The sequence below is a fragment of the Propithecus coquereli genome, unplaced genomic scaffold (genome assembly GCF_000956105.1).
Source record: "Propithecus coquereli isolate 6110/MARCELLA unplaced genomic scaffold, Pcoq_1.0 Scaffold8, whole genome shotgun sequence".
In the NCBI taxonomy this organism is placed as follows: domain Eukaryota; kingdom Metazoa; phylum Chordata; class Mammalia; order Primates; family Indriidae; genus Propithecus; species Propithecus coquereli.
In genome coordinates this window covers 16,751,605-16,763,456 of record NW_012154173.1, presented here as the reverse complement: position 1 = coordinate 16,763,456, position 11,852 = coordinate 16,751,605, and the positions used below count along the sequence as shown (strand labels likewise).

At 40.3% G+C, this 11,852-nt stretch overlaps 1 protein-coding gene across 1 annotated transcript in view; it reads left to right on the top strand.

Annotated features, from left to right (window-relative positions):
• Positions 1-390: 390 nt before the first annotated feature.
• The window catches only part of MTFR1 (mitochondrial fission regulator 1), a 51,620-nt gene continuing 40,158 nt past the window's right edge, over positions 391-11,852 (top strand). The window contains exon 1 of the mRNA XM_012663174.1: positions 391-492. The gene's annotated coding sequence lies outside the window, so the exon portion shown is untranslated. The remainder of the gene's footprint in view (positions 493-11,852) is intronic.

Sequence of the window (11,852 nt, the reverse complement as noted above, 5' to 3'; positions counted from 1 at the left end):
CACCCCTACTCCTAAAGAGAAACGCAGCCGGATGTGAGGTCCGCGTAAGCAGATCTGCTCGGCGAGCGCAAGTTCCTACAGCGTGGGATGAAAAGGGCTCAACATGTTAGGCTAATGAGGGCTTAAGACTCACACTTTTGGCTACATTAAGAAAGTCTTCCTAAGCACCTAGACGTGAAGTTTACAGACACAGGTACTTCGCAGCGGAAAGCAGCGAAAAAACAAAGCCAGGTCCATGCGAAGGAACACTGCCCTCGCACAACCCCGCGCGTGCGCACACCGGCAGCGCAAGGCGGCTCAGCACGCCTGGGGCGGTCGCCTAGCCTTCCGCCGGCAGCTCCCTGTGCCCGCCTCCGAGCGGAGAAAACAGCTGATTGGTCAGCCTGGCCCAGGCTCGGGGGGAGGGAATTGGTTGATTGGTAGCAACGCCCCGGGACAGCCAAGCTAGAAGCTTGAGCAGCTGGAGGTGGTGCTGGCTGCCGCGCGGCGGTGGTAAGTTGGGCTCCAGACTCGGAAAAGCGGTTGACGAGAGGGGCAGGGAGGCGGCTCCGGACTTGACGGCGGTGGGGCGCTCTAGTAACAGTCAGGGCAGGAGCCGAAGGAGCGCGGTTCGGAACTGCATGGAGGCCGGCGGCTCCGTGTGCCGGTTGGTTGGGTGTGTGCCGAGCGGCCGGGAGGCGGAGACGTTCTCGGGCAGCCGGAGTGGCTGAGGGCCCTCGTGGGTACGGGGCTTGGCGGAGCGGAGGGAATTCGGCCGCCTTGCCCTGAGGGCTGAGCTCGCCCGCCCTCCCTCCTATCTACCCCTACACCTCTTGCCCCTCCCCCGCCCTTCGGTCTCGGTCTTTCGGAGTCCCCAGTTCCCGCGCCGGGCGGCGGTCCCCTGGGCGTTGCCCCCTTTCCTGGGACTCCGGGGAGCGCGCTCCGCGGATGCACCTCCAGCCCGGCCTCGCGGATTCCGGGAGGAGGAGAGCACTCACTGGTCGACCGAGAGGAGGTTTAACCAGCCCCACCTGGCTTTTGTTGCTGTGTCACTTTTCGCCTCCCAGAACTTCCCGATGTGTGTTCCTAACCATGACCAAGGTTTGCATGAAGCCCCAAAGTAGGCTTTTGGACATTTTTCAGAAACATTTATTATGGAAGTCTTCAAACTATGGAGAAGTTGGGCGAGTGAATATAAAGAACTCAGTGTGTCGTCAACCAGTTTCAGTAGTTGTGTATACCTGGCCAGTCCTGCTCCTCTCCCCGGATTATTTTGAAGTAAATCCCAGACATTATATCATTTCATCTCTTTTACATATTTCTACGCTTCTGTCATGATCAGTAATCAGGCATCCCCTCTAATCATTAGCTTTCTAGAGGAGTTAAGTAAAATAAGGCACACATTAAAGAATAGACAGTGCTAATTTAATTTTGTGCTACAAGAATGTGGACGGCTCTCCCACGGTGCAGTCTCGGTACTCCGTGGCTCAGGTTTTCAAAATCAAAGGTACCAAATAATCTAGGCAGTAACGTTACTGCTTTTGAGCAGTAATAATTGTATTGATGATTTCTAGATAGGGAGTTCTTAGTATGTATGAAGGACTGTGAAATTTTTTTCAGCTTTTCATTTAATTTTTACAACAGCCCTATGAAGTAGGTATTATCTCCATTTTATTTGTTTTTTTTGTGTGTGGGTTTTTTTGTTTTGTTTTGTTTTTCTTGAGACAGTTTCTTGTTTCTTGCTCTGTTGCCCAGGCTAGAGTGCAGTGGCTTTATCACAGCTCACTACAACATCAAACTCCTGGTCTCAAGCGATCCTCCTGCCTCAGCCTCTGTAGTAGCTGGGACTAAAGGCACGCTCCACCACTCCAGACTGACTTTTCTATTTTTTGTAGAGATAGGGTCTTCTACCTTGCTCAGGCTGTTCTTGAACTCCTGCTCAAACTCCTGGCCTCAACCCATCCTCCCTTTTCAGCCTCCCAGAATGCTAGGATTACAGGCTTGAGCCACTACACATGGCTGTTACTATCCTCATTTTACAGTTGAAGGAAAAAGAAATTCAGAGAGGTCATAATTTGCCTAAGATCACAGTGCTGAAAAGATGGGGGATAGAAGTCAGGATGCTAATTTTGTCCTTTGTCATTGCAAAGTTCTTGCTCTTTTAACTATAATTGAATGTCCCAAGACTTGTGGAGTAAATAGAACTGCAGTGGAAAATTATTTCTATTGAGCTACAAATTCATACTGGAAAAAAGTTGTGGAAATTTACATGGGTACAAAGCAGTAGTGAGAGAGAGGTATGTTTGTTTCTTTGCAACAGTGAATGATTAATACAACTAAATTTAAAGTTATGAGCAAGTATATAAATATAGTTAAACAAATATAAGTGTTAAATTTTTAATTTTAGTTTTAATGTTTTTAGAGACAGGGTCTAGCTCTGTTGCCCACGCTAGGATACAGTGGCTCATAGCTCACTGCAACCTAGAACTCCTGGACTCAAGGTATCCTCCCAGCTCAGCCTCCTTAATAGCTAGGATTACAGTGTGTACCACCATGCCTGGCTAATTTATTTTTATAATTTATTAAATTTTTTGTAGGGCTGGGGGGTCTTGCTATGTTGCCCAGGCTGTTCTCAACTCCTGGCCTCAAGCAGTCCTTTCACCTTGGCCGCCCAAAGTGCTGGGATTACAGGTGTGAGCCACCACACTCGGCCTAATTTTATTCTTTAATATATGGCTAGTTAAAGGGGAAAGCAAAAAGGAAAAGTATACATCACTGACTGGTCTCCACCACTTCTTTAGCACATAGCATGTACTGGATATTTATACTATTTCATCTGTATTTTTCATCTTCCCAATCTTAAACTACTTCTAAAACAGCAACTTCATCCAAATAGTGTTAGATGAATAAGGCACTAGAATGAGACAGCTAGGCTTATTCAGAGGACAGTGGAGAAGGCCTATTAAATTGAAGTTTTGGGTTCCTACTGCGTAGGAGTAATTCAGAAGTCCAGAAGTAAGGTCAGGCTTGTTTGCAAAGGAACCAAGTGCCACATCTGAGGAGTTTGAACTTAATGAGCAAAGAAGATAGTGAGCTGGCACTGTCCAAGATGGCTTCACCAGAGATGTGAAAGGATTAATGTGTTGACCTGATGAATATAAAGGAAATACTGGTGAATTTATGGATATAAGGACTGGACAAAGAAAATAGCCTGAAAAAAAGAAGAAAAGACAGTGTGGTGTATAGTAGGTTCTGAAGTGCTGGTACACTTCAGTTGCCATGAGTTTTCTTGGTCAGTCTTGGTGGTGAGTATTATGCAGTCACTGTTCTTTGAAGTGTTAATTACTCCTCAGTTACTCAACTATTCTCTTGTTTTTATTAGGTACTACTGTTGATAGAAGTGATGCAGTTTAGATAAGTAACAAAGTGTGACACTATAATCCCACCATTTACTGAAAACCACTGATGATGCTTTGATAGGGAAAAAATGGTAACAGTTCTAGTTAACATTTGATTACTGGTGAACATTTTTTCACACGTTTTATTGTCCATTTGTGTTTCCGCTTGTAAAATGCCTGCTCAGCCCCTATGCCTATTTTTCTACTGGGCTTTTGAGCTTTTGTTTCTTGATTTGCCAGCACTGTATATTCATTAGGTATATAAATCATTTGTTACATTAAGTTGCAGGTAGGTTTCTCAATTACATGTCTATTTTCTTTTAAAAGCTACAGAGTGGCTAGCAAAGTGAAATATACGTATCAGCTGGGAGAGCATTCAGAGCTGCTGTTTTAGGGACTAGAACATGCCACCTCTGAAATAGTTCCTTAATTTACAATACTGAAGTTGTTGGCTGCCAGTGTGTAAGTCAGTATTACCAAATTGTATAAATATCTGATATCATGTAAAAGATTAATTTCTATAACTGGATTTGAATAGTGTGAGTTGGTTGTGGTTAAAATGTAAAAAGTTAAATAGAAAAGTTAAATTAAATCCCTATGATTGGCCAGGTGTGGTGGCTCACTCCTATAAATTGTAGCACTCTAGGAGGCCAGGTGAGAGGATCACTTGAGCTCAGGACTTTGAGACCAGCCTGAGCAAGAGCGAGACCCGATCTCTACTAAAAATAGAAAAAAATTAGCCGGGCGTGGTAGCATGTGCCTGTAGTCCCAGCAACTCAGGAGGCTGAGGCAGGAGGATCGCTTGAGCCCAGGAGTTTGAGTTACAGTGATCTATGATGATGCCACTGCACTCTAGCCCAGGCAAAAGTGCAAGACCCTTTCTCAATTAAAAAAAAAGTAGGGAAATAGATAGCTATTTCCCTATTGATGGACATTGAGATTGCCTCCTAGATTTTCTTTCACAACTAATGCTTCAGTAAATATCCTGACCAGCTTTCAAAAACGAAACATCTTCATTTATAAGGTATAATTTACTGAGTTTTTCCAGTAAAACAATTTTTTATACACATATGCAGGGAACAATAATTACTATACTACTTATCAAAATCACCTTTATACAGTGAATTTTCATCACTTCCTTGGGCCTAAGGACAGCGTTGTTGACTTCCCTCTCGTAATGTAAAGATAATTAAATGGTCATTGTTTGCTTCTATTGATGTCCATTCCAGGGTCATTTAAGATATTTGAACAGTCTTTTCAAAAGATTGTTTTAAAATATTTATTTATTTGCATGGGGCTGCTTAAAATAACAAAAATACTTTAAGAAGAAAATACCTATGTCATTCACTATGGAGTTATATTTTAGAGATCCTCACATGAAAAACGGCAGACTTTTAGTCAAATGGAAATATAACCTCTATGTCCCTGGAATTCCTGGTAATTCCTTTATAATATAGAGGGAAAGATAACCTCAAAATGTCCTTCAAAAGTTTAATTTCCTATCTAAAAGCCATTAACTTGAAAGAATTTTTATCAAGTTTTAATTAGCTTATGTTCGTAAACCTCTTAACAGTTTTACTTTTTTGTTGAGACATGTAGTGCAGGTCATGAGATTTATGCATTTGTGGACTGAAAAAAATGACATTATATGTCAGGTTCTGTGCTGGTTAATGGGAGCATAGCAATATACTTAATTTTGTATGAACAGTATAGAATATTCTAAATTACTGCCAGGAAATTGTGCCCACAGGTTGAATACTATATTATTGTTTTATAGATGGCAAAATGTTCTGACTTAAAGTCTCAACTAGACTGATAAGAGGTACAGCAGTGGTCACTAGACTTGAATTTCAAAGTTTAATTTCCAAAAAGTAGGGTAGGGAGCCCATACAGGGCTGACAGTTTTATGTTGTGACAAGTAAGGACATTTTTTAAAAAATCAAATAACATCCATCTACTGTCCTCATATCCTAAAGGAAAAGGCACTTTTACACCAAAAGTGTAAGAAAGACATTATCTTAAAGGACAGTAACTTTAAATTAAATAAGGTTTTTTTGTTTGTTTTTGTTTTTCTACTTTATGGTCCTTTTCTTTTGTATCATCAATTGGCCTTAAAATGTGGACTGGCATTTTGGATGCAATGGTATGGTTTACCTAATCTCTTAGTATTCTGAGAATAATAAACATTATTCTAATGATGATTTAGCAAAGCAAATAACTGAGATTGTTCTATTAAATCTTCTTAGAAATTTTCCCAACTAAAAAATGCTTTGTACTCCTCTCCTAATGTAAAGATAATTAAATGGCCATTTCCACTAATAGTTTTCAAAGACTCCTGCCATATTTCTATAACTTTATAAGTTTTTGGCATTTTAAATTTAATGACAATCTTTTTTAATTTAATTTTAAAAATTTTTTTGTAGAGATGGGGTCTCACTATGTTGCCCAGGCTGGTCTTGGAACGCCTGGCCTCAGCCTCTCAAAATGCTGGTTTTACAGGCATGAACCATGGCACCCGGCCTAATGACAGTCTTGTCATTACTGCAAACAGGATTACTATGAAACTATTTACTGTGGCTACCTTTTTATTATTACAGCTATCTCAAAACAGATATTATGTTAGTTGAAGGCAGTATTATATTATCTTTGATTTGACTGCTGTCAGTCTTAATTAGCCTAGCTATACACTATTATATATTTTCACAGCGTTTGTGGAGGAAAAAGAAAAGCTGTTTTCAAAGTTTCTCATTTACTCTTAGTTTTCTCTTCTACCAGTTGCCAACCAGCCCTCCCCACAAAAAGAAATTTGCTATTATAGTCTGTGCTACGGTAGACTAGATTATAAGCCTATACTGTCTTCATAAAATTTCTAGCAGTTGAATATGTGTGTGTGTGTGTGTGTGTGTGTGTGTGTGTGTGTATATGTATATACATATATTCATTCATATGGAACCTAGAAAACAAAATGCAGTCTGGTTCTCAGTAATCTCTTTTAAACCTTTTCATTTATTTTGAAGTATAACACAGAAAAATGCACAAATATAAAATGTACAGCTCAATAAATTATCACAAAGCAAGCACCCATATAATGACATCCCAGGGTAAGAAATAGAAAGTTGTCTGCACTCCAGGTAGTTTTGCCTTTGTGGAAGGGTTTTTAAAAGATCTTGGAGAAACAATTGATAGGAAACAGCACTGACATAAAGTGTAAGAGAATAAGCAAGCAGAAACCCTTTGAGAAGGCTGTAGCAGTACGAGAAGCAGTATCCTAAAGGGAAGCCAAGATTCAGTTAAGGGAGAGAGAGGGCAGGGAGAGCTCAAATAGTGAGTGAGTGTGTTGAAATTGGGGAATATTTACTGACAGACAAGCTCCAGAAAGCAGTGGAGAAGTCCGAAGGAAAGGATAGTAGTAGGAGGCCACCAACTTTGTTACCTCCCTTCTGTGCTTAACAAGGACCATTACGTTTCTTGGAATTTTCCTTTTTCTGTTTTGTTCTATTTTGGTGACAATACCACTCTCATTTTTCTACTATTAATATTTCGTTGATTATTTTTTCTCAGTGCCCTTTATTTTTTTCCTGTTCTGCAAATATTTGCTGAGCTTTCTATCCTGCCTTCTCTTCCTACTTTTTGGAGTTAATTCATTTCATCTCTTTTTTTCTGAGGCAGTGCTCTGTATTCTTTTTTTCTGTCCAGACTGAAGAAACATCCCTCCTGGCAAATAAAGATGATTTTCAAACAATGAACAAACAAACAAAAAAACAGGCTGGACACAGTGGCTCACATCTGTAATCCTAGCACTCTGGGAGGCCGAGGCAGGAGGATTGCTTGACGTCAGGAGTTAAAGATCAGCCTGAGCAAGAGCAAAACTCCATCTCTACAAAAAATAGAAAAATTAGCCGGGTGTAATGGCGCTGTAGTCCCAGCTACTCAGGAGGCTGAGGCAGGAGGATCGCTTGAGCCAGGAATTTGAGGTTGAAGTGAGCTACAGTGATGCCCCTGCACTCTACCCAGGCCGGCAAAGTAAGACCCTACCTCAAAAAAACAAAAGAAAACTATCTGCGAAGGTTAATTTTATGTGCCAACTAGGCTGGACTAAGGGATGCCCAGATAACTGGTAAAACATTGTTACTGGATACATCTGTGAGGGTGTTTCTGGAGGATACTAACATTTAGGTCTGTAGAGTGAGTAAGGTATCACCAGTCCCTTAAGAGCCTGAATAAAACAAAAAGGCAAAGGGCAAATTTGTTCTCCTCTTCTGCTGGGACATCCATCTTCTGTCCTCAGAAAAGGCCCTTGCTCAGGCCCTTTGGACTCAGACTGGGGCCTAACACCATTAACTCTATTGGATCTCTTGCTCGCACTTGGCAGATTGTTCAACTTCCCAGGGTCCATAATCACGTGAACCAATTATAGTAAATCTCTTTCTATGTGTCTATTTTTTCCCCCAAAACTATCTCCCTAGCATCCCTGTAATTCCCCCCACCTTTTTTTTAAATTTAGTTTTTAATTTTTAGAATATTACAGGGTCTATCTATGTATATCCTATCGGTTCTTTTTCTGTGGAGAACTGTGACTAATACACTATCCATTTAAAAAATGAATAAAACCTGCACACACATAGCAGCTTTATTCATAATTGTCAAAATTTGGGGCCAGGCATGGTGGTTCATGCCTGTAATCCTAGAAGTTTGGGAGGCCAGGGTCGGAGGATTGCTTGAGCCCAGGAGTTTAAGACCAGCCTGGGCAACAGCGAGACCCTGTCTCTACAAAAATTAAAAATATCAGCCAGATGTGATGGTGCCTGTAGTCGCAGCTACTCAGAGACCAAGACAGGAGGATCATTTGAGCCCAGGAGTTTGTGGATGCAATGAGCTGTGATGATGCTGCGGCACACTAGCCTGGGCAACAGAGTGAAACCCTGTCTCAGAACAAAACCTGGAAGCAACCAAGATGTCCTTCAGTAGGTGAATGGATAAATGAACTGTGATACATCCAGACTATGGAATATTATTCAACACTGTAAATAAATGAGCTATCAAACCATGAAAAGATATGGAGGAACCTTAAATGCATATTACTAGGTAGAAGAGCCAATCTGGAAAAGGTTACATGTTGTATGATTCCAGCTATATGACATTCTGGAACAGACAAAACAATGGAGGCAATAAAAGGGTCAGTGATTGCCAAGAGTTGTGGGGAGGGGGATGAATAGGCTGAACACAGGATTTTTAGGGCAATAAAACTATTGTGTATGATACTATAATGGTGGATACATGTCATACATTTGTTGAAACCCACAGAATGAATGTATAATATCCAGAGTGCACCCTAATGTAAACTATGGGCTTTGGGTGACAATGATGTGTCAATGTAGGGTCATTGATTATTTAATAATAAATATACCACTCTTGTGTGGAACATTGATAGTATGGAGACTGTGCTTAAGTGGGAAATCCCTGTTCCTTCCGCTCGATTTTGCTGTAAATGTAAAACTGCTCTAAAAAATATTTCAAAAAATGAGTGAAAACTTAGACACTTCACAAAAGTTGACAAACTGCCCCCGAAACATGAAGAAAACACTAGAATTGCTAAAATTTCAAAAAAAAAACCCCACAATACCAAGTATTGACAAGGATGTGGAGTACCTGGAGCTCTCTTAATTGCTTGTTGGGAGTGTAATTGGTATAACAACCTTGGTAAAATGTTTGGCAGTTGCTGTTAAAACTATATATTGCTTATGTCTCGCAATTTTGCTCCTAGGTACTCAAGAGAACACTTGAGAAATGAGGCCTGGCAGTGGCTCACACCTGTAATCCTAGCATTCTGGGAGCCTGAGGCAGGAGAATCGTTTGAGCTCAGGAGTTAGAGACCAGCCTGAGTAACAGCAAGACCCTGTCTCTACTAAAACTAGAAAAATTAGCTGGGTGTCATGGCCCATGCCTGTAGTCCCAGCTACTTGGGAGGCTGAGGCAGGAGGATTGCTTGAGCCCAGGAGTTTGAGGTTGCAGTGAGCTAGGATGATGCCACTGCACTCTACCCAGGGCGACAGAGCAAGACTGTCTCAAAAAAAAAAAACAAAAACTCTGTGTACCTTGCTATTCTATGTGCAAGAATTATCTTAGCACCTTATTTGTAACAACTAAAAACTGGAAACAACCCAAATGTTCATAAACAGTAAAATGAGTAAGTAAATTATAATAATACAATGAAATACCACTTAGCAATTAGAAAGAGCTGTGATTCACGAAAGATATGAATGAATCTCACAGGCAGTGTTGAATGACAGAAATCGGACTCAAAAGAGTCCATACAGTAGGCACAACTAATACATGGTTGTAAAAGTTAGAATAGTGGTTGGCTAGGTGAGGTATAGATATTGACTGGGTTCTGGAACTGTTACAATACAAAGGTATACACATGCATACAAATTTGTCGAGCTGGATGTTTAAAATTTGTGCATTTTTCTGTGTTATATAGCACAGTACATTTTTTCAAAGAGTGAGAGGTTTTCAAACCCCACATAAAACTATCATTTCTCCCTGCCCACTTTTTTGCCAGTCATTTTCAACTTTGACATTATTTTTGTTCCTTAGCTCTTTTTATTCCCATTTACTCAGAGAGTGGATTTATTTCTACAACCAATAATAGATCTTGGTAACATTAAAATATATCTGATCAAAATCATGGACATTTTATAGTAATAAATATATATTCCTGCCAATGCTTAGTACTCTACTACATAATTTCACCTAGATATACTTCTATCATCCTAGACTCATCTTCATTAAAGAGCTTTACTCACCAACATTTCCTTATCTGACAGCCATAATTTCCATTATCTCCATTCAAAACCTTGGGATCATTTGATTTTTCCCCCTCTTTGTTCCTCTAGTCAGCCGCTTGAATTTTTTTTTTTTTTTAAGAGACAAGGTCTTGCTATGTTGCCCAGGCTGGCCTTGACTCCTGGTCTCAGGCAGTCCTTGACCTCAGCCTCCCAAGTAGCTATGCTATATAAAGTACCTGGCTTTAGCCAGCCACTTTACCAAGTCTAGTTAATTCTTTTTTCTTGAGATAAAATCTTGCACTGTTGCCCGGCCTAGAGTGCCATGGCGTCATCATAGCTCACAGCAACCTTAAACTCCTGGGCTCAAGCAATCCTCCTGCCTCAGCCTCCCAAGTAGCTGTCACTACAGTTGTGTGCCACCACACCCAGCTAATTTTTTCTGTTTTTAGTAGAGACAGGGTCTCACTCTTGCTCAGGCTGATCTCGAACTCCTGAGCTCAGGCAGTCCTCCCAGAGTGCTAGGATAACAGGTGTGAGCCACCGCACCCAGCCAAGTCTAGTTAATTCTTATTTTTATTGGTATCCTGACTCCATCTCTTTCCATTCCTACTGGTATTAACTTGCGTTTTTAGTACTTTTACTAAAATGGCTTATGCATTATCTCTATCAGTTCTGTGAGGACTGCAACTATCTGCAGGTAAACGTGTTCATACTCAGCAGTTGGTAGGTGGCACAAGAGTACAGACTCAAGACCAGACCCTTAACACTTCAATACTCTGTCATTAGTTTGAGAATATAAACATGTTGAAAGTTTAGTAGAATCAAAATATGAAAACTTAAAATGGAAAACACCCAATTTTGAATAGGTTCCTCAAACTACTACCTTTTTGGTAGTAGCATGATATAGTAGATAAAAGCACAGATTTTTATCTAAACATCTAGTTTTAGTCCTAACTTTGCCACTTAACAAGCATGTGACACTTGTTCAAGTTATATTAACTTGTGCTTCAGTTTGCTCTTCTAAATATGGGAAATAATTTGATATCTACCATAATGAGGTAGTTTGTGATAGAGATTTTACGTGTAATGACTTAAGCATAAAAATGTTCCTCATGGTTCCTGGCACATAGTAAATATTCAGTGAAGTTAGCTCTTGTTATTACTGTACAATTTAGTGGTATTTGGAAATTTTTAGCTAGGCACTCTTGTTTGGAACACCAATAAAGAAAGAAGACTAAAAGTATTACTTTATTAATTCAAATATATATCATTTACTTATAAAGGGAATCATGAAACGTGTTAGTAGAACTTTCCATTATGTAAAATTTGGTATAGAGCATATTAAAATGTACTATCTTTTTTACAGTTTTTCAAAGGATCAAAAATATTTAAACTTTAGTAAATTCAGCAAACTTTTTTGTTTTTTGGGTTTTTTTGTTTGTTTGATTTTATTTTGTGTGTGTGTGGTTTTTTTTTTTTTTTAGACAGGTTCTTGCTCTGTTGCCCGGGCTAGAGTGCAGTAGCATCATCATAGCTCACAGCAACCTCAAACTCCTGGCTCAGGCAGTCCTCCTGCCTCAGTCTCCCAAGTAGCTGGGACTACAGGTGCGCGCCACCAGGCCTGGCTAATTTTTCTGCTTTTTGTAGAGATGCGGGGTCTCGCTCTTGCTCAGGCTGGTCTTGAACT